The following is a 19,660-nucleotide window of genomic DNA, read 5'->3' on the forward strand; positions in this document are numbered from 1 at the left end:
TTTTTATTCCTTCGTATCATTTAATTGTTTTTGTCTCATATGATTTTTTTGCATTTTCGTTACTTTTTTGTTAAAAATAGGAAATTGGTGTGTTAAGTAAGAACTTTTTGTCTTTACATTTACATCAAAAACTGTTATCTGATACGGAATCTGTGTTTTTTTCGTATCTACATTTTTATAGAGAATTTTTTCGCTAAGATCAATGAATTTTTTCAAAATAAATCAAACAAACACTAGATACAACTTCTTTTACTAAAATTCCTCCGAATGAATTGGCTATGGAACTAACGTTAAAATTATTTAACACGTCTGTTTAAAGAACACCTCTTGCAAAAGAATTTACTGTATCTGTTTCTAATTTTAAAATAAAAAAAAACATTCCTTTAGTTTCAAATGTGCAACAAAAATTTTATTGTCTTAAAGCTGTACAAGGGGTTCGCCAATTTCTGTTGGATGTTAGATGTTAGGGTTCGCAAGATGAAAAAGGTTGGGAACCACTGTTCTAAAACAACCGATGTTTAAATTGTGTTTTGTCTAAAAAATACGTAAAAAACGCTAGACCTAAAATTACCTTTGTTTGAATTTTGATTTACTTAATTAGGTAGTATCTAGGTAACATAATATTATAATTTTATTACAATTTTATGTTGGTACAATGATAGTTTAATATACATTTTGCAAAACAGAAAAAACAGAACGAAACTTTCTTAGACTCAAGATGAAGAAATGTCAAAAATGTTTTACATAGAAAGGTTTTCATTTTAAATCAGCGTCTGCTATTACATGCTGTTTCACTATGCGCGAGAATTCTTCACAACTACTTTATATAGATTAATTAGAAATATTACCTAATATTAATGAAATTTAAAATATTAAGACAAATCTTCTTTAAATTTTATATTTGACGCTATTTTTAAAGTTTTTACAATTTTATTTGCACGAAACAGTACTTAACCGTCGTTAGTTTAATAATAAAGAAAGAAATATTTTTTCTGAAGCGAAATTATGAACATAAACTGTACATAAACAGTTTTTAATTTGGATAAAACTGAATTAAAAATTGCGCTTCAATTTTTTTATACAAAAACAAACATAATCGGAACTTTTTTTTTCTACAATTTTTTTCGTTTTTCTGATAGAATACTTTTATGAAGAGCCTAAGATCATTTAAAAATATTAAAACCCATTCTGTTATTGGTGTTTTTGTCAAACAATTGATAAAATTAATAGTCAAATTTGGAGAAAATTGAAATAAAGGAAAACAGTAATCTTTGTTAAATTTTAGACAAGATCAAGAAAAATGTCAAAGTAATTTTGATCAACGTTTAATAAACTTGTAGAAATTTTAAACAAGGAAGAGCAATCGCGATGACTTTGAAAGCTTTCATTTCCTGCACCATAACATTGATATTAGCAAAATTTTTCGATGTAAATGATTATTTAGTTCAGAAACGGCCTAACAAAAGAAACTGTTGAACGTAAGTAACATGAATTTAAATTCAATTTATTAGGTTTTAGAGAAGTTTAGCGTGAATTATTGAAACAAAAATACTCAAGGTAAAAAACGCAATCCTTAGTTATTTGGTATATTTTAGCATTTTTCTAAATTTTTGCAGTATAATTACGACATTTTTGACTAAAGCAAGCTGGAAGAGAGGCAAAATGAATGTGAAAGCCTCACAAAAACTATGAGATTTTACTTTCATATAGATCAAAAACACGACATTTGACAAAATTTTGGTTGCGATCTTACCCCAAGTACGAAAAATTAAAATAATATTAACTGCGGTATGATTGGCTGGTTTTTCACCTTTTTTTACCAATATCCAAAATGTGTTAAAAAAGCTCAGTTCTTACTTTAAAAACGTGCCTAAACACTATTTTAAATCTCTCTTTTCTCACATCTCTTTCATTTTTAATATTAATTTTGAAAATAATATTTTTAAATGTTTGCTTTGAAAAAAAATGCTGTTCTATTAATAGGTCAAAAATCGTTTAGAGTTAGTACCAATTGTTGTGTAACCATTTATTTTATTTTAAAAATTAGAAATATTTTTTCACTTCGTTATTTGCTTTGATATTGTATGATGAAATTAATCGTTATTTGGACCCTTGTTAGAAGGACTTGAAATAAGAAAAATGTCAAAAATGGAAACTTATATAGTCGTTTTTTTTTAATAATCGACTGTCTAAGAGCCGTCAGGTTAACATTATTATATATAGTAATTTTTTTGACTTAAGTATTGTGTAATTTTTTACCTGGCAAATTCAATTTTCAAATTTTTCAAGTTGTCTCCAATTTAAAACACGTACAACATTCAGTTATTTTAGACCACCGTTAGACTAACGAATTAACGATTGACACTAACGTCCAATTTTCAAAAATGTCAAATTTGGTGTTCAAAATGTCAAATACAAAATACAGCTAGTTTCAAAAGTGGTTGAACATGAACTTTTAGGGTGATATAGTCTGGTCAATATCAGCATTTTGACACTGACAGTTGATTATGTAAAAAAATGAACTATAGACATTGGCAACTTATTTTTAACGGAAATTGAAAATATCGTTCGTTCTAGACTAGTAGGTTCTTTTTAAAATTCCCTACGATACAAAATAAGCGAGATAATCGCTTCGAAAGAAAGAAATCGTGACGTCACAACCGCCTTTCATTACAGACTCTTCTCAATCACCAAAAACCTATCATATATTTAAACATTTTTCACACATTTTTCTCAAAATCAAAAATTAACTACTTTTTCGATTAGTTTCTGTTCTAAAATTCTTGAATTTCGCAAAAACATCTGAGGAATTTTTTGATAAACCCTGTAAGTGTCACTTAAAAGTCAAAAACCATTTGATGTTAATATTGGACCAAAAGCTCGGTAGGCGGTTATGACGTCATAATTTCAAATTTAAATCGAAATAACTTGAGTTAGAGAGCAGATACAGGAAAACGGTTTTCATTACTGCAATAAGCGTTTTAAGGCAAAGATGTTTTTTAAGTTTTTCGTTGAAATTTGTGATCAAAACTGGTTGTGTTTCCGATTTGCTACCTTATCTTGATCAACATTTAATAATCAAAAATCGTAAACAAGGAAGAGCGGTTTAGATCTTGTTTACACCTAAAAAACGCGCTGCTGATTTTGAAAGGTTTCACTTCCTGCACCTGATAGCACTGATATTAGCAAAGTGTTTCGATATAACGAGAAAAATGTAACCCAGTTGTGTTGGCCTAAGTGTCCTCAAAAGTGGTGAAACTGTGTTTCGATCACGCGATCCCGAAATCAGGAATTCTTGTTGTAGGTAATTTCGAAACAGCCCCGAATCGTGCAGTTCGTTGAACCTCCTCGAATGCACTTCGAATTATTGGACTTTCTAAAGGTAAACGACCTCGGCTTTTGGAGGGTGGCCCCCAGGGGCGGCTTTCGGCCTTGACCGCTTCGTAGGAAACCTCTGGACCTTGACTTGAGTCTGCAAAAGCGTGACGCACGTCGGTATCAAACGGTGACGCAATTCGCGTGTTATTGGAAAAATACTAAAGTGATAAGAATTATTATTGGTGTCGAACTCGAATTTGTATAGAATTGGACGACCCACAATCAATGGTCAAACTTATCGGCTATTGCACCCAGAGGGTGCATCTGCAAAATTTCGGGTCGATGGACTCGAACAATGCATTCGACCGACAAGAAGTGGAAAATACAGCTATTTAAGTATTTGCCTAATTGGTCCAAACCTTAGTACAGTCAAATAAGCCTTTGAAGCAAAATACTGGACATAAACCAAATTTTTAGCAAGTTAAAAAACCTTATTCAGGTATCAAAAAGAGAAATTAGGTATTAAAATTTAGTTATTTAGGATACATTTTTTAATAATTTCTGCTACAAGGAAAATTTTATTACAAAAACAAACAAACAATACGAACTATGTTTTGTTAAAAACTTTGCTGATGTAAAATTAGTTCGTTTATTCCTAAAAATTCATTTCAACCTAAAAAATAAACTTATTGCATGGAAGTACTAAAACCAGGCACCTCTGCGTTATCCAGGGGCGGATCAATAAATTAATTTTGGGGGAGGGGATTTCAAAAATTTTTAGAATGGTGAAGGTTAAGTCATTAAGTGAAACTTTTACTGTCGGTATTTTAAAATATTTCACTGAATTTGTACAAAATTATAGTGCAAATTGATATAATCTTCCAAATGGAACACCCTATATTTTATGCTTTTTTTGACATACAGAGTGATTTTAAAATAAGCAAAAAAACAATCGCCTTTTATAAAATAAGGCAAAAACACAAAATTTGAATCTTTCATTGTAATTAGTATCAATACATTTGTCCGCTTTTTTTACTATATTTTCTTTTTTTATAAATTTTTTTAAATTTATTATTTCAATTTTTTTATCCTTCCTTGATCTTCCAAATGGAACACCCTATATTTTATGCATTTTTTGACATACAGAGTGATTTTAAAATAAGCAAAAAAACAATCGCCCTTTATAAAATAAAGGCAAAAACACAAAATTTGAATCTTTCATTGTAATTAGTATCAATACATTTGTCCGCCTTTTTTACTATATTTTCTTTTTTTATAAATTTTTTTAAATTTATTATTTCAAATTTTTTATCCTTCCCAGAAAGATAAAAGAGAATATCTGCTATCAAAAACAGTAACCAAAAATATCGATTGTCATTAAAAAAAATTAAAAGTAATAAAATGTAGTATATACATACAAAAATAAAATCGACCTGCTCGAGGATTTTTTTCAAAAAATGACCCACAACAGAAATATAAACTTTTTTATTGCTTTAAACTTACCCTAAACGTAGTACATAATAACAATTTATTAATTTATTAAAAATGAGCATTAAAAAGATTTCTTTGATTATTATTTAAAAAACTTTTGTTCATTAGGCTTTTATATTATTTATTAAAATATCAAAATTGATGTTTGAGAGGGCCCCTTCATTCAATTAATATTTTTATTTTCAGAATTTTTTATATAGTTTGTCACTAATTTTTCCACAACTCCTGGAATACACTTTACACAATTCCTACTTTATTCACTTGTTTAATTGCTAATTATAGTTTAATGCTATTTATTAAAATTTTAGAGTGAGAAAGTAAGTAATTTTTTAAAGTGTCTTGGCTAAAATAATGCTTTGCATTTGCAAGGGCTTGTGAAGCTTCAGAAGAAGAAAAACACTAATAAGCTGAAACGTGACATTTTGAATAAAAAACTTATACATTAAGAAAATAAAAAGCTAAAAAAAATATAAACTGGTATACAAAAAAAAATAAAAAATAAAGCAGTAAAAATGAATATGAAATTTAGGAAATTAAGAAACAGAAACGCTGAAATACTATGAATAAAGTTAAAAATTGGGTATTGAAATACTAAGAAACCATGAAATTGTAAGACTGGAAGTCTGAGATAAAAAAATTACCTAAGAAGTTTGCTAAAAGTTAAGTAACTTGTAAAGTTAAATGGACCACCCGATTTTTTGTTTTTGCTTCTCAAAGATCATTAAATTGTTAAAAGAATGCCTAAATTAATAACTAAAATAATATTAAGATTTTTGGTCTAATTAGGTACACTTTTGAATTCCGAATGGGAATCTTCCAAAACAATTGATTTTGTACTGAAAAACTTTCAAAATGTTTGAGTATGAACACGAACTAATTGCGAGAATCAATCTTTACCAACAACAAGTCCATCCTATCCACGATTATTGGTCAGTTATTCATCCCTGGGACAAATGAGACAGCAGTGAACCGGTTTTAAGGGCCAGTCTTTATCAGAGAATGGGATTTCGCCTTAGATGCAAATAAAATGGTCGATTCGGCTTAGTTTTTTAAATAATTTGATATTTTTTTATCAAAACACACTTTTTTTTAAATTTATTACACAAAAACTATGAATCCTAGAAAAGTAGGACTTTCACACAATTACTTAAAATCTAGACTGTCGGTTTCGAAGAATTAATAATTTTAATAAATGCGCACTGTACATTTTCAAAAATTAAAAGTTCAAACTCTGACGCTGAGAAACTAAACTAAAAACACAAAAAACTAAAAAAATCTTGAGACTGAAATTCTGAAGAACTAAGCGACTAAGAAACTAAAAAAATATAGAACTGGGAAAGAAAAACACGAATAGATTGAAACATTAGATTCTGTATGAAAAAACAATTCACAAGAGAATGAAAAGCTAAAAAGTTAAAAACTGAAATACAAGAAAAGTAAAAGACAGTTATATTAAAATTTTGTAGATCTAAGTGACTGAAATAGTTATAATTAAAAACACTGAAGCTTATTCAAATATTTTTTTAAAGTAAAAATGCTAGAATGGTTCAAATTTCATTTTAAAAAAGTACATTTACATTAATTAAATTTGATATTTTTCACCTTTTGCTTTCTGAGTAATGACGCCATCAACATTTTTTTAATAGAATCCCTTAATCCAACACAGTGTAATTTAATAATTATCACGTTATATCTGTCTCCGTTAGGAGTCTTTGACAAATTTTTGAAAGTTTTAACCATTTTATATAATAAATTGATTGTTAAAACATATAAAATAAAATTATGTTGCAAAAATAATAGAGTGGTCCAGCCTAGCTCCCGTCTTCTGTAGCTCAGTTATTATTAAATTTGAACTTTTTATATTATGTAGATGTTATTTATACCTTAGGACGCATTTCAGGAAAATACTTTTAATAATTTTGTGCCTTTTTAGCTACTTACATATTCCTAAAAAAAATTCAAATCATTTTAGTGACTACTGTTAAAAAAATAAAAACCAAACGATTCGTTTTACACCTTCAGTTTTAATAATTAATAAAAAATACAAACAGTGCTTCCTTGATAACATTATTACTAGGCACGTGTTGAAGGTAATCAATGATCTAACAGAGATTGATCTGAATAACTACAACGTGTACTTCCAAACTTTTTATTTTGTTTATTTCAAATGTAAAAATTATTTTTACATCATTTTGCGCGGAGTTGAAAACGAATAATAAAATAATTATTAAATAACCAAAAATATGGTCAATGATTTATTATTAAAGTCTCATAAGGAACTTTAGTAATTTCGGCAATCCAAGGAAAATAGGGCCAAAGTTGTGTAAAAATAACCGGGTGTCTATGATGTGGGTCACAATGATGTTGTCGTCCACTTGTTACTGCAAAAATGTCGTTGAATGTCCCTACTATTCCATAGAGCTGTCTCTGTTTATCCAGTTGTACATATAAAGGCGCACCAGAGTCTGGCTCGCATAAACCTGTTCCATTTTCCTTTGGAAAAGCGCACACTTGAAAATCTTCATTTAAACTCGCAATACCGTCGAATTTCGCAAATTTCAACTTGCATTCAGACATGGGATAAATATCAAAGAGTGAATAAACAACGCGAGTTGATTTCTGGCCAGTTGCTGGGTCCATATTCCAGCTTTCTACAAATCCATTCATTTGGGGAAAATGAACAAATTTAACTTTTAATCTGTATGGAAATTTGTCGGTAATAGTTTCCTTAACAAAAAGCAAACCGATGTCGTGTTTTCCAGTCTTCTCGTCATAACCTGGATGAATTACAGCTTTTGTGTCATTATAATGAATGACTTTGTAATTGTTTCCATCTTCGATTCCAACTTCTACTATTATTTTATCCTCCGGACTAGAAAAATTGGGTTAATAAAAAACTTTTTTTTAATAAAAAAATTTTGTTGCATACTTGCTATGGAGACAAAAAGCTGATGAGACAAGCCAATGTCGCGTAAAGGAAATCATAAATCCCACACATGATTTCAGCACTACATCATTTTTTACATGTTTGATGGTCAAAACATCGGTGCTATTGTCTAATTTAAACTTTCCATTCAACATTGACCTGACTGAAATATGTATCAAACATTGGAAGAAAGTACGTAATAACGTATGTACTTACCATCAGAGGCAAAGAAAAGCAGCAAACAAACAAAAAACTTGACCATCATTGCGAGATTTTAAACTTTACTTAAATTTGAATCGTTTTATACACGAAAATTTTTAATCAAAAATTCCATTTTCATAAAAAATTATTTGCTATTTGAAACGAATAAAACGTATCACCTAATCAGTGTTTTATTACAAGATTTAAGGCTGCACCATAAATGTTTTTATTTTATTTCCTTATAACTGTTTTTGGGGAATAATACCAGCAATTTTAACCGTAATATTTTAATTTTTTGGAGCAAAATTTGTTACTTTGTTAAACTACATGTATATACAGCGTGCTCAAAAACTGGCGCATCAACTCAATGTAGAGAACTGGTTACATATAAAAATAAAAATAGTAAAAAGATTCTTTGTATTAAAGTTATTGATAAATAACGGATTTTAGGTAAATTATATGTGGCAACGTTGTCTAACAGTCATGATCGCAATAGAATTTGATCAACAATAAAAATAAATTATTTTTGAAACGGTTTCCTAGGAAATAATTCCCAGTGTTGGCACATCTACACATTGTGATTTTTTTATGATTTATTTTTTAAATTAAAAAAACTGCTAAAATCTGACAGTAGATTTAAAAATAATTATTCATCGTGTTGTTACGGCACGATTACCTGGTATGAAACAAAAACATGAAACAAAATAATGAAAACTAAAGAAGTTAACACAATAAGTTTGTAACTCCAGATTTTTTAAAATATGACTTTAGAAATTTTTTCAACATTTTTCCCGTAACCTGCACTTGCTTCTCAATAACGTACCATTGAGTTGGTGCGCCAGTTTTTGAGCATCCTGTATAATACTCTTCATATTCAAAAAGTCCTTCTTTTCATTAAAATATTTTTAGTTTTCAAAGACAATTATCCTTAAAATTTTATTATTTTTTATCGCATTTCTGATTTCTCCATAAATTCGTTTAATTAAACAAATTACGTTATCTCTGGCAATTACAAGCATTTTAGAGTGTTTCTTATAATTACGTCTGAATTAGCTTTTTTTCAGCCAGAAACTCAGTTCAAAAGATTTTATCGAATCATACACAACCATTAAAAAAGAGAATGTTGCATAAACAAACTGTAAATACAAGTAATAAAGAAACACAAAATATATCAAAATATATTACATTTTAACTTCTAATGATGCTTTGAAATTAAAAATTAAAAACGTCTTACAGCAAAACTAAAAATTCTAGACCAATACGACCTAAAAAAATTTAAACTTAACTTTTAGTTGTTTAATTGCAATTTGTTTCTGTTAACTTTTTTCCCAGGAGCTGGCCTAATAAAATTTAACTAATATTAGATAATAATGGTTTTAATAAATTTTTGACAACATTCACATTAACAAGTCTGTAATAAACTATGAGAAAAAGTCATTTTTAGTTCTAAATATTAGAAATGCGTGATTTATTAGAATTTTTTTTCTTAAAATTTAATAACAAAAGACAAATTGAAATATAAGAATAACGTAGTGACCAAGAAGTTAATTTACCGCTGCTGTTTTTTCAATAATATTAAAATTCTAGTTCGGCGGTTCTCAAAATTTGGAACTTTAATCTTAGAACGATTTTTTAGGAAAACTATGCATTTTTAATTAACATAAATTTTGCTTAATCAATTTGTCAGGTAATTTTCTGTCTTCCTTAAATTTTTGCTAAACCATTCCCTAACACGCGGTAGATTTTTTAATTTATTACTAACTCAAATCATTGTCAATTTGACGTTAAAGTTTTTAAACAGAGTGAGTTTAACGAAACGCATAAATTTCATGACATATTTTTGAAAATAATCCTCCAACCGGTCAATTTTATACTATATACAGGCTATCCGCTTTTTGAGCTCTACCATGGAGAACTCAGTAATTATAAGAGATACGTGGTCGGTTAAGTAAGGGTAAAATTATTAAACATTTTTATTGCTATTTGAAACGAATAAAACGTATCACCTAATCAGTGTTTTATTACAAGATTTAAGGCTGCACCATAAATGTTTTTATTTTATTTCCTTATAACTGTTTTTGGGGAATAGTACCAAGAATTTTAATCGTAATATTTTAATTTTTTGGAGCAAAATTTGTAACTTTGTCAAACTACATGTACAGCGTGCTCAAAAACTGGCGCACCAACTCAATGGTGTATGGTAGAGAACTGGTTACATATAAAGGTAAAAATAGTAAAAAAAATTCTTTATATTAAAGTTATTGATAAATAACGGATTTTAGATAAATGATATGTGGCAACGTTGTCAACAGTTATGATCGCAATAGAATTTGAGCAACAATAAAAATACATTATTTTTGAAACGGTTTCCTAGGAAATAATTCCCAGTGTTGGCACATCTACACACTGTGATTTTTTTATGAATTTTATTTTTTTAAATTAATAAACTACTAAAATCTGATAGTAGATTTAAAAATAATTATTCATCGTTTTGTTACGGAACGATTACCTGGTATGAAACAAAAACATAAAAAAATAATGAAAACTAAAGAAGTTAACACAATAAGTTTGTAGCTCCAGATTTTTTAAAATATGACTTTAGGAATTTTTTCAACATTTTTCCCGTAATCTGCACTTGCTTCTCAATAACGTACCACTAAGTTGGTGCGCCAGTTTTTGAGCACCCTGTATGTAAAATGCTCTGGAAAACCTACTGATCTCAAATTGTTTGAGGATTACAAATTGATTTTTACTGTGGTTGGCGATTTGTAGATAATGAATGAATTTATTAATTTTTTCATTATTTTATTTAAAAAACATTTTATTTTCGTTTTTTGGCCCCTTGTCGAGGATTGAAACAAACAATTCTTTAACTAAACGTTTTTATATATTTCACAGTAACTTATATTAAAAAAGCAAGCTTATCTCCAACATTTTAATTTAATGACTTATTGAGTTATTTGACTGGACTATCTGTGCAGGGAGATAATAAAAATAAATGAAAATAAAACTGACCTGTATCAATTTTTGTCGATAATCGTTTCGATAAACGGGTTAAAGACCGATTCGTTCTAAATTATAGGCTCTTGAATTGCGTCATGAGAGGCTCGTGGCTTTGTAATAATAATATTTAAGTACTCGATTCTGATCAGCAAATTAGTCGAACTAAATGGTTGCTCTAACGCAACATTTTCAACATTGAAACGATCAGTTACGAACGAGTGGAACTTTTTACTATTTGGAGTGTATGTACAAAAGATTTTGCTTAAATGTTAATTTATGCAAATTCTTTAGACGCAATAAATTTTTTGATTCTTTATCTTTTGGTTCTGACAGGTGATAATGAATTATTTACCTAAAAATTTATAATCACTAATCAGAAAACTCGTTTCTATTCTGTGGCATGTTTCTCAGTAACTTGGACATTTTTGCATAAATTCTAACGAATTAACAGAAACGTAGCAATACAAGAACTAGTCTGTTTGCAAAAGAATTTTAATAATTTCATCATTGGCATTTTTTTCGTTTATAAATAGATTTTCGCATTTCATTTATTAAAAAAATTAAATTCTTTTACATTTTCTTCTTGATTTCACAGCACAGGATAATTTTGTTTTTTTTTATAATATGTATTTTCTTACTTCTTATTTTACTTTAATATTAATTTAATTTTTAAAATAGGTAAGTAATTATTACAAAAGTTTTCTATATCATTTGACGTAGAACTTTTCAAATTTGCCTATTCACTTTTTAGTTTATTTTTAAGTCTGTAATTTCTTACTTTTTTCCTACCCTAATTTAATTTTATTTTAATGCTCTATTTTCTCATTTCTTTTACCCTTGCTCTGATATTATCCTTGAGAATATTATTTTACGTACAAATGTATTTTTCCAACGTTTTAAAATTTTGTTCAAGATTTTTTAGATTTGCGTTGGATTATTATAGTTTTACAAGAATCCACTTGTTTTCAGGGTGATTAGCTTAATTTAAGTTTAGGACGGTATTTTCTCAATTCTGGAACTGCCACTGTTTGTCTTAGAAAAAAACTGTTCTCACTTTGTTCAAGTAATCTATTTTTGACTAAAAGGAATCGTTTATATAAGACAACGTAAGACAACGGCTTTGATCTTGCTAGATTACTCAAAAGCATTTGATACCATTAATCATAAACTACTTTTGTCTATCTTACATTTTATTGGTTTTTCACAACAGGCTATCAAGCTTCTAAACAATTATTTTTCAAATCGTAAGCAATATGTAAAAACCAGTGTAGGTAATTCAAATTTGGAAGGTATATCTTGTGGCGTACCCCAAGGTTCGATTTTGGGACCGTTACTTTTCTCTATATATACCAGCAATCTTTCAACGTGCTTGAAAAACTGTAGAGTTCACCTATATGCAGATGACACCCAAGTTTACTACAGCTTCGACTTTTATAATTTAAAAGTTGCCAATGACATTATTAATAAAGATTTATTACGACTCGTTGAAAACTCAAACAAACATTGTTTATTTATTAATTCTGCTAAATGTAAACTTATGATTTTTGGTAAAAATAGAGATTATGTTTCAAATTTAATTGATGTTCGGGTAGGGAATTGTAAGTTAAATTGCACAAAAGAAGCAAAAAATTTGGGGCTTTTATTAGATACTGATCTACGATTTAAGAATCACATAAAGAAATGTACTCAAAAAGCGTACATAAATCTTAAAAAGCTATATCCTCATAGTCATATTTTACCTAACAATATTAAGATTATATTAACTGAATCCCTAGTTTCATGTCACTTCAATTCTCGATATAGTATATGGACCCTGCCTGGACAAAGTAACACAAGAACGTTTTCAAAGAGTACAAAAATCTTATCTACGTTATATTTATGGTATTAGAAAGCATCTACCCATCTCATATAAACTTAAAGACGCTAAGTGGATGACTATGTGTTTGAGACGTAAGTTTCACTTTGTTTGCTTCTGTCACTCTTTAATTATTAATCAATGTCCCCCCTATTTATATCGTAAATTGAGATATCGTACCCAAATTCACAATTTAAACCTAAGACACAAGGGTCTCATATCTTTACCACCATATAGGACATCAATATTTCGCCGAGGTTTTGCTTATAATATCTATCATTCTACAATGAAGTTCCTTTGACGTTAAAAAACTCTAAAATCAGCACTTTTAAACACAAATATAAAATGTTTCTTTCAAAATGATTTTTCTGTTTTTCTTATTTTCTTATTTTTCCTCTCTGTAATTTTGTTAAATAGAATCAGATTATATTTTTTTATTATAATTTTTGTTTCATTAATCACATTGTTTATTTTTATTTTTTATTATTTTTCATTTTTTGTCTGGGCTAAAACCTTGATCAGCTTTGCTGCCTTTTGGTCCAATTTGTGGTAGGAACAACTTGTTGAAAATTTTAATTTTGTTATGATATTTTTTTATTCTTGTTGTAACTAATTACATTGTAATTATTTTACTGCCACAAATTAAATATTATTATTATTTATTATTATTATTATTATTATTATTATTATTATTACTATTATTATTATTATTATTATTATTATTATTATTATTATTATTATTATTATTATTATTATTATATTTCACAGCATCAAATTAAGTTAAATTCTCTAAACTTAATCTAATTTCTTTTGTGTTAAATCTGTGATGTCTCACGTTTTTTATGCTTGTATTTGTATTTTATTATATTATGTATTATATTTATGCTTGTATTTTGGAAATTATATTATATTGTTTACTGTTTGCTTTGTACAAGTTTACGGCAGTTGCTCAAAAAAACCTTTAAATTCTTTAATTTTTAAATCAAATTTAACTTCTCTTTTTTTTATTAGGCTTTAATCCAAATTTTTTAATTAAATTTAATTTAATAACTATTTTGTTCAGAAGAATTCTGTTGTATTTGGGGTCAAAAGATCAATTAGAGTTAGTTATTTAAGTCTCTTTTTTCTCATTTCTTTTAATTTTGTTAAAAATTCGAATCAGTTTAATTCTGTTGTCGCTTGGTTCAAACAATCAGTTTTTTCATTTATGATGATTGATGACACAAAGACAAAAATAAATTAAATTTCGAATCACTCGAATCATGTGCCTAGTCTATTAATTTTCTACTTTTTAGAACAATGCCTGCATCTTTGATAAGTTTTAGGTTTTTTGTTTTAAAGAACAAGTAAACAACCCAAAAATGTTATCATTATCACATACCGGAGATACCGTTAATAAAACATTTTTAGGTATTTAATGTCAAGAGAACAAACAAACATTTGCATTTACTGTAATTGCATGCCGAAGAATTTTTTCAATTCTTCTCCTTAACTGGATTTATCTATTTCTTGAAAGCAGAAGCAGACAACTTGAGACTTTTAAGCCCCTTAATAATAGGATGGTGCGTTGCTTTTGTCACGTAGTATCCTATTGTAGTGTAAATGAAAATAAAAAAAGATGATTCGAGTCAAGAGCACGCGGTTAAAGTGCATAAAATTTTGTTATTTTGGATTTATTTTAAGTGCTAATTAAAAATGAAAAACTGCAATGTTTATTACGGATTTATCAGTCGAAAATGTGATTTATCACCGAGTTGAGACAAACAACGAATGAGTCAAAACCGTGCAAGATTATGTAATATATTGAATTGGATGTGTATCAGTAATTAAACCACGTCACCTTTTTTCTTCTTCAGTCAGCAATTTGTTGTTTTTCGTCATTGTTTTAATTATATAACAACACAACATGAACAATGTAAACAAATAATGATTGTTTAACATTGTCAACACCAAAAATGCCACTCTCCAAATTACCAAGAAATCGAATCCGAAATAACCTTTTCGTCCGGCGACATTGACCGAGATTAAGACGATTTATCAAAATTTTTGTACATCACTGACCTAAGTTAAGTCATCGGACAATGCGATACCGTTTGGACAAATAAAACCGTCCAAAATTAGAACTGTAAACGGTTCGAAAGGTTCTCGACCTTTTCGTTCGGTAATAAACCGATTTTTAGCAGCAATTTCGCAATTTATTGCCCGGATGCCGCTTTAATCTTCTAAAGTTACCCACCACCCATCCAGGTGTTGTTTATTTCCTGCCGCATTGCTAACAGTGCGATGCTTTTCCTCGAAGTATTTACCACCAATTCGGATCCGGGAAATGCGAAATTCAAGCGCTTCTCAAAATGATATGATATGCCAACGCTCTGGTTGGAAGATATCTGATATCAGAGCCGATTTTAAACGCCAAATATTTTACCAATTTGTTCAAAAAATAACTTAACCACTTAAAGTTGAACAAAAACTAGTGTTGAATCAATTTTGAACAAACTCAGTCTCAATCCTTAAATACTTATTCTCAATTTTTAAAAGCTTTTATTTAACTGACTTTTTTGTTTGTCTGTCTGTGTTCATATTTTCGGAGCCAAATTTGAAAGGGTTCCAGTTATCCCATGATTTGAAATTTGTATACTTACTTAAACTACCTGAAATTGCAATCCTATGTGGTTAAATACCCCCTAAAAAGTTAAATGGGGTTTTGAAGTTTTGGGTTATGTTTACAAATGGGTTTTCGATGTGTACATACCGTAACTTATACCAACATTAACGGTATGTTGATGATTGGGAAATATATAATACCTAATCATTTTCATTACGTTTCGTTACATACAAATGTCGCTATTTTTTAAAATTCATTTATCTTGGACGATAGAGTATAAACACAGAACAGAAGTGAGGATGTTCTTTTAATGTTAACAGCTGTTTTCTATCACATAATCATAGTTCAGATCATTTTCGATCTCATGTTATTCATTTTATTATTAATTCTTGATGAGTGTATCAAGTAATAATTATATGCACACTTGTAAAATATCAAAAATTATACAAACCCCATAGCATTAGAAAGCTTTTCAAAAATGCTATTGCTACAAAACACTCTGTGTATAAAAATATAGAAATAAAATAAATAAATAAATACAAATATTTTGTGTGTGTGTGTGAACTTTATGTAGATTTATAGTATAATGACAACGGCATGGTAATATTTTAAATAACAAAAAAGTTATAAACCGATTACACATCCCTGGGTCACCCTGTATAAAAAAATATTGTGGAAATTTCTATAATCATCTTTTGCATATATGAGCTTTAACACGATTTTTTAAATTAAATCAATATTACAAACAATAATTGCTTTAGTTATATTATAAAACGTTAATATTTTGCACAAATATTTCAGTTCAAAATCTGCCAAATTAATAAGTCGAAAAACACAAAATTATGTAGAAAAAAACATCTTCTTCACGCGTTTTAACAGGTTTTTCAATATAATACTATAATTTTTCGACAAATTCCATCAAAAAACACCAAATTAAGGTAACAGTGTTCCGGAATTTTTCAAGCATGTAAAGAACTTTTTTGGTTCTAAACTCCCATGTTTTGAAAAATTCTAAAAAAAATGTCCAAATACCTTATAATTTTACCATTCTTTATCATTTTCAAGACGTTTTTGTGTCAAGAACTCGAAATTTTTGCCAAATTTCACCATAAATCTTCTAAAAAAATCATCATATTTCTGCATTTTTGTCAGAAGTAATAAAAAGTATATAAACTACCGCCGAATTTGCGCCTCATTTAATTAGCTAATTTTTGTCGGGAAAACATCCAAATACTTCAGTTCTGAAGCAACAAATTTTTGATTGATTTAACTTCAAAAAGACAAATTCGATATTTATACACAATACACGTACCATATATATGTATAATAAAAAAAATTGTTGATAACATTTTAAGATTTCTTTTTAATATCTGAATCCTAGATTATAAACACTATTTTAAACACGTTTCCCATATCAACGTGTTTTAAACTTAATCTAAAACACGTTTAAATTTAAAATTGATAAGAAATTTAAAAAATTTTAATAAAAAAAATATTTAATTTAAAACACGTTTTGTATCAACAAAAAATTTTTTTTGAAGTTCTCAAACTTTAAGCGTGTGTTTTCTCACTTGTATTATTAACAACTTCGAAACTGTTGCATAAAAATGCATAAAAAACGTGTTTTTAGAACTGTTTGTCTTAAAAAAATTCTAATATCACTTTGTACAAACAATCCTTCTTTAACTTATAAATCTTTTTTCTACTTTGGTTTCTCAAATTGTTCGTTGTGAAACTGAAAGCAGTTTCACAAAGAGAAGTTTTGTGCAACTCCTTTTAGTAAATTTTTAGGAGTTGTGTTGGCAGTGCTGGGCTGCATGTCATCAGTCATCACTGTAATTTAGTGTGTAATCTGTCACTTTCAAGGCTTGCTGTAATTCAGAACATTTTCGATCTCATGGTACGAGTAAATAAAGAAATAGTACATTTTTTTGAAAACTTTAAGAAACATTTTAAATTTTCTATACAAATGGTATTTCGTTACAAAACTCATGAAAAATGCTATCACTAGGTGTAAACAAATACTTGGTGGTCTATTTGAAAAAAATAAGTTATTTAACTTTTTGTTTTTTTGAGACACTCTGTATGTACATTATCTGCATTCTTTAAATAAAAATCGATTATTTGCTAAAATTACAAGGTGTTTTTCATTTTTCTGTTGCAAATTTATAGGAAAATATTCATAGGTGACTTGGCAGTGATTTTTCAAATGTTCAAAAATATATAGCGTGTTCCACTAAAAAATATATAACTTTGGTACACCACCCTTTGTAAAATAAAAATAGTTTTAGTTTGTGATTTTTAAGTAGATCTATCGGATATTGAAAACGGTATGGCAATGTATCAAGTAGCCAAAAAAGTTGTAGTCTGATTGCACATTACTAGATCACCGTGTATGTAAAGGGTGTCTCGCGCAAATATTTTAATAACAGATTAAACAAAAACATTTTTTTCCAAAATTATCAGCCTCTAAAAGGTGTTCCAAAAATTTGCATTATGTTTTTTAGCTTTAAAAATTTGGTACGCAGTCGTTTTTTTTAATTTTTCGTCTGTTGTAGTATTTTTTTGTAAAGTAAACCGTTTTCAAGTAAATTGATAAAATGTGAAAAGATGCAGTCGACATCACAACTGACATTTTTTTAAGTTTTTAGTAATGAAATAAAAATATGTATCAATTTATTTTTAGTACTTTGTGTTATAATTAATAATGCGGCCAATATGTGTTTTTTATGGATTTATGATAATTTTTCTGCTGTGTTTGACCTCAGTGGAAATGCATCTGTTTTCTTTCCCACAGTGGAAGGCAATGATCTTGTGGGTGTTTTCTTTCAATGCTTTGTTGTTACTTCGAAGATTAACAAACTGATATTTGACACACTTGCGAAACTTAAAAATTACCTAAACTGATACAATTACACTTGGTGTGATGTCATCGGTCAGAGAACTCAAACTTTATGAATGGTCAAGACGTAGTAGTTTGATTCCGGGAAAACGGTTACAACTTTGAATAATTGTATAAAGAAAAACTGTTACACAAGATTAAAGGAAAAACTTGTACGTCATAGCAAAAATGTTGAGTACATTTTTTTTATTTATTCTGATAATGTATTTAAACATTCAGAACTTTATTTAACATTTTTTTGTGATTATATATTCAAAAGTGTGAAATGTTTCTTGTTGTTGTTTCTAAATTATACAAAAATTCTAGTGTATGGTTTTGAGGTGATTTTAAAATACTGGAAAAATTATAAACGTTGTTAACTAAGTTTTATTAAATTAAAATAAGTAATCTTTCTAGTCATCGTATTTTTTTCTAATTAATGCAGATGGAACATTAATATTAATGTTATTGTTAAGTGTAGATAGACATCCATTAAACAAACAAACGCAGCAACATTGAGATTTCTTAATAAGATTTTTTCATTGAGATAAAATGTGACATAATTCTTGTTTACTTAGTAACACATTAAAATTAATTTATAGAATAGATAGATACACAATTGTTTTTTCACTTGTTTTACAATCAGTATAATTGCAAAATTATTCCGTTACGGTACATTGTGATGTTTATCGTAATTACATTCGGTTTTGATTGACATCAAAAATTTTTTTCAATTATTAATATTTATAAATCTACGCAGGTTTTTTGCCATATTTTCAGTTGCCACAAATTCCTGGAAAAAGTGTAAAGAATAAAAAATTGTATAAAAAGTTTACAATCCAAATAAAAAAAAATTAAAACTGTGTTAGAGATCAAGAAACAATATTGAAAATAGAGGAGTTTCTATTTATGATTATAATCCGTATATTGCTGTTTCTAATTTTTGTGGTAATAAGTGGTAAAAAAATCTACAATACAAAAAACTTTTAAAAGTCTGAGGTATTTTATTTAAAGTGTAGTTTCTCTCCGATTAAGTTTTCTTTATGTGGTGACCAAAAATTATTGTGATATTCCGATAACATCACCAAAAATGCTATTTTCAATACAAAAGGTCAATAAAATAATAAATGTTTAATAATTCTTATTAACCTTTTTTTTATTTTTTTTTATACTTATCATTAATAAAAATTAAAATCATTAATTTCTTTGCGTGAAGTTTTTCCCAAAATTTTGTGATTGTTTTATTATTACCAATTTGTTTTTTGTGTTTATACTATAGCAATTTTTTTTAACAAAGTCCTTTTGTAAATAGAGCAAAAGTATTTTTCACTATAACTCAGAAATTAATAGTTGCACAGAAATCGATTTTTGCTGTTCATT

The 19,660-nt window shown here is 28.0% G+C and overlaps 1 non-coding gene across 1 annotated transcript; it reads right to left on the reverse strand.

The window, feature by feature from the left end:
- Positions 1–6,813: 6,813 nt before the first annotated feature.
- Positions 6,814–8,101, reverse strand: LOC103314618 (uncharacterized). Its single transcript, XR_010333163.1, has 3 exons — positions 7,952–8,101; positions 7,739–7,898; positions 6,814–7,681 (listed from the first exon to the last, which is right to left on the reverse strand). It is a non-coding gene; the product is annotated as an uncharacterized LOC103314618 (transcript).
- Positions 8,102–19,660: the final 11,559 nt, after the last annotated feature.

The sequence above is a fragment of the Tribolium castaneum genome, chromosome 2 (genome assembly GCF_031307605.1).
Source record: "Tribolium castaneum strain GA2 chromosome 2, icTriCast1.1, whole genome shotgun sequence".
NCBI lineage: Eukaryota > Metazoa > Arthropoda > Insecta > Coleoptera > Tenebrionidae > Tribolium > Tribolium castaneum.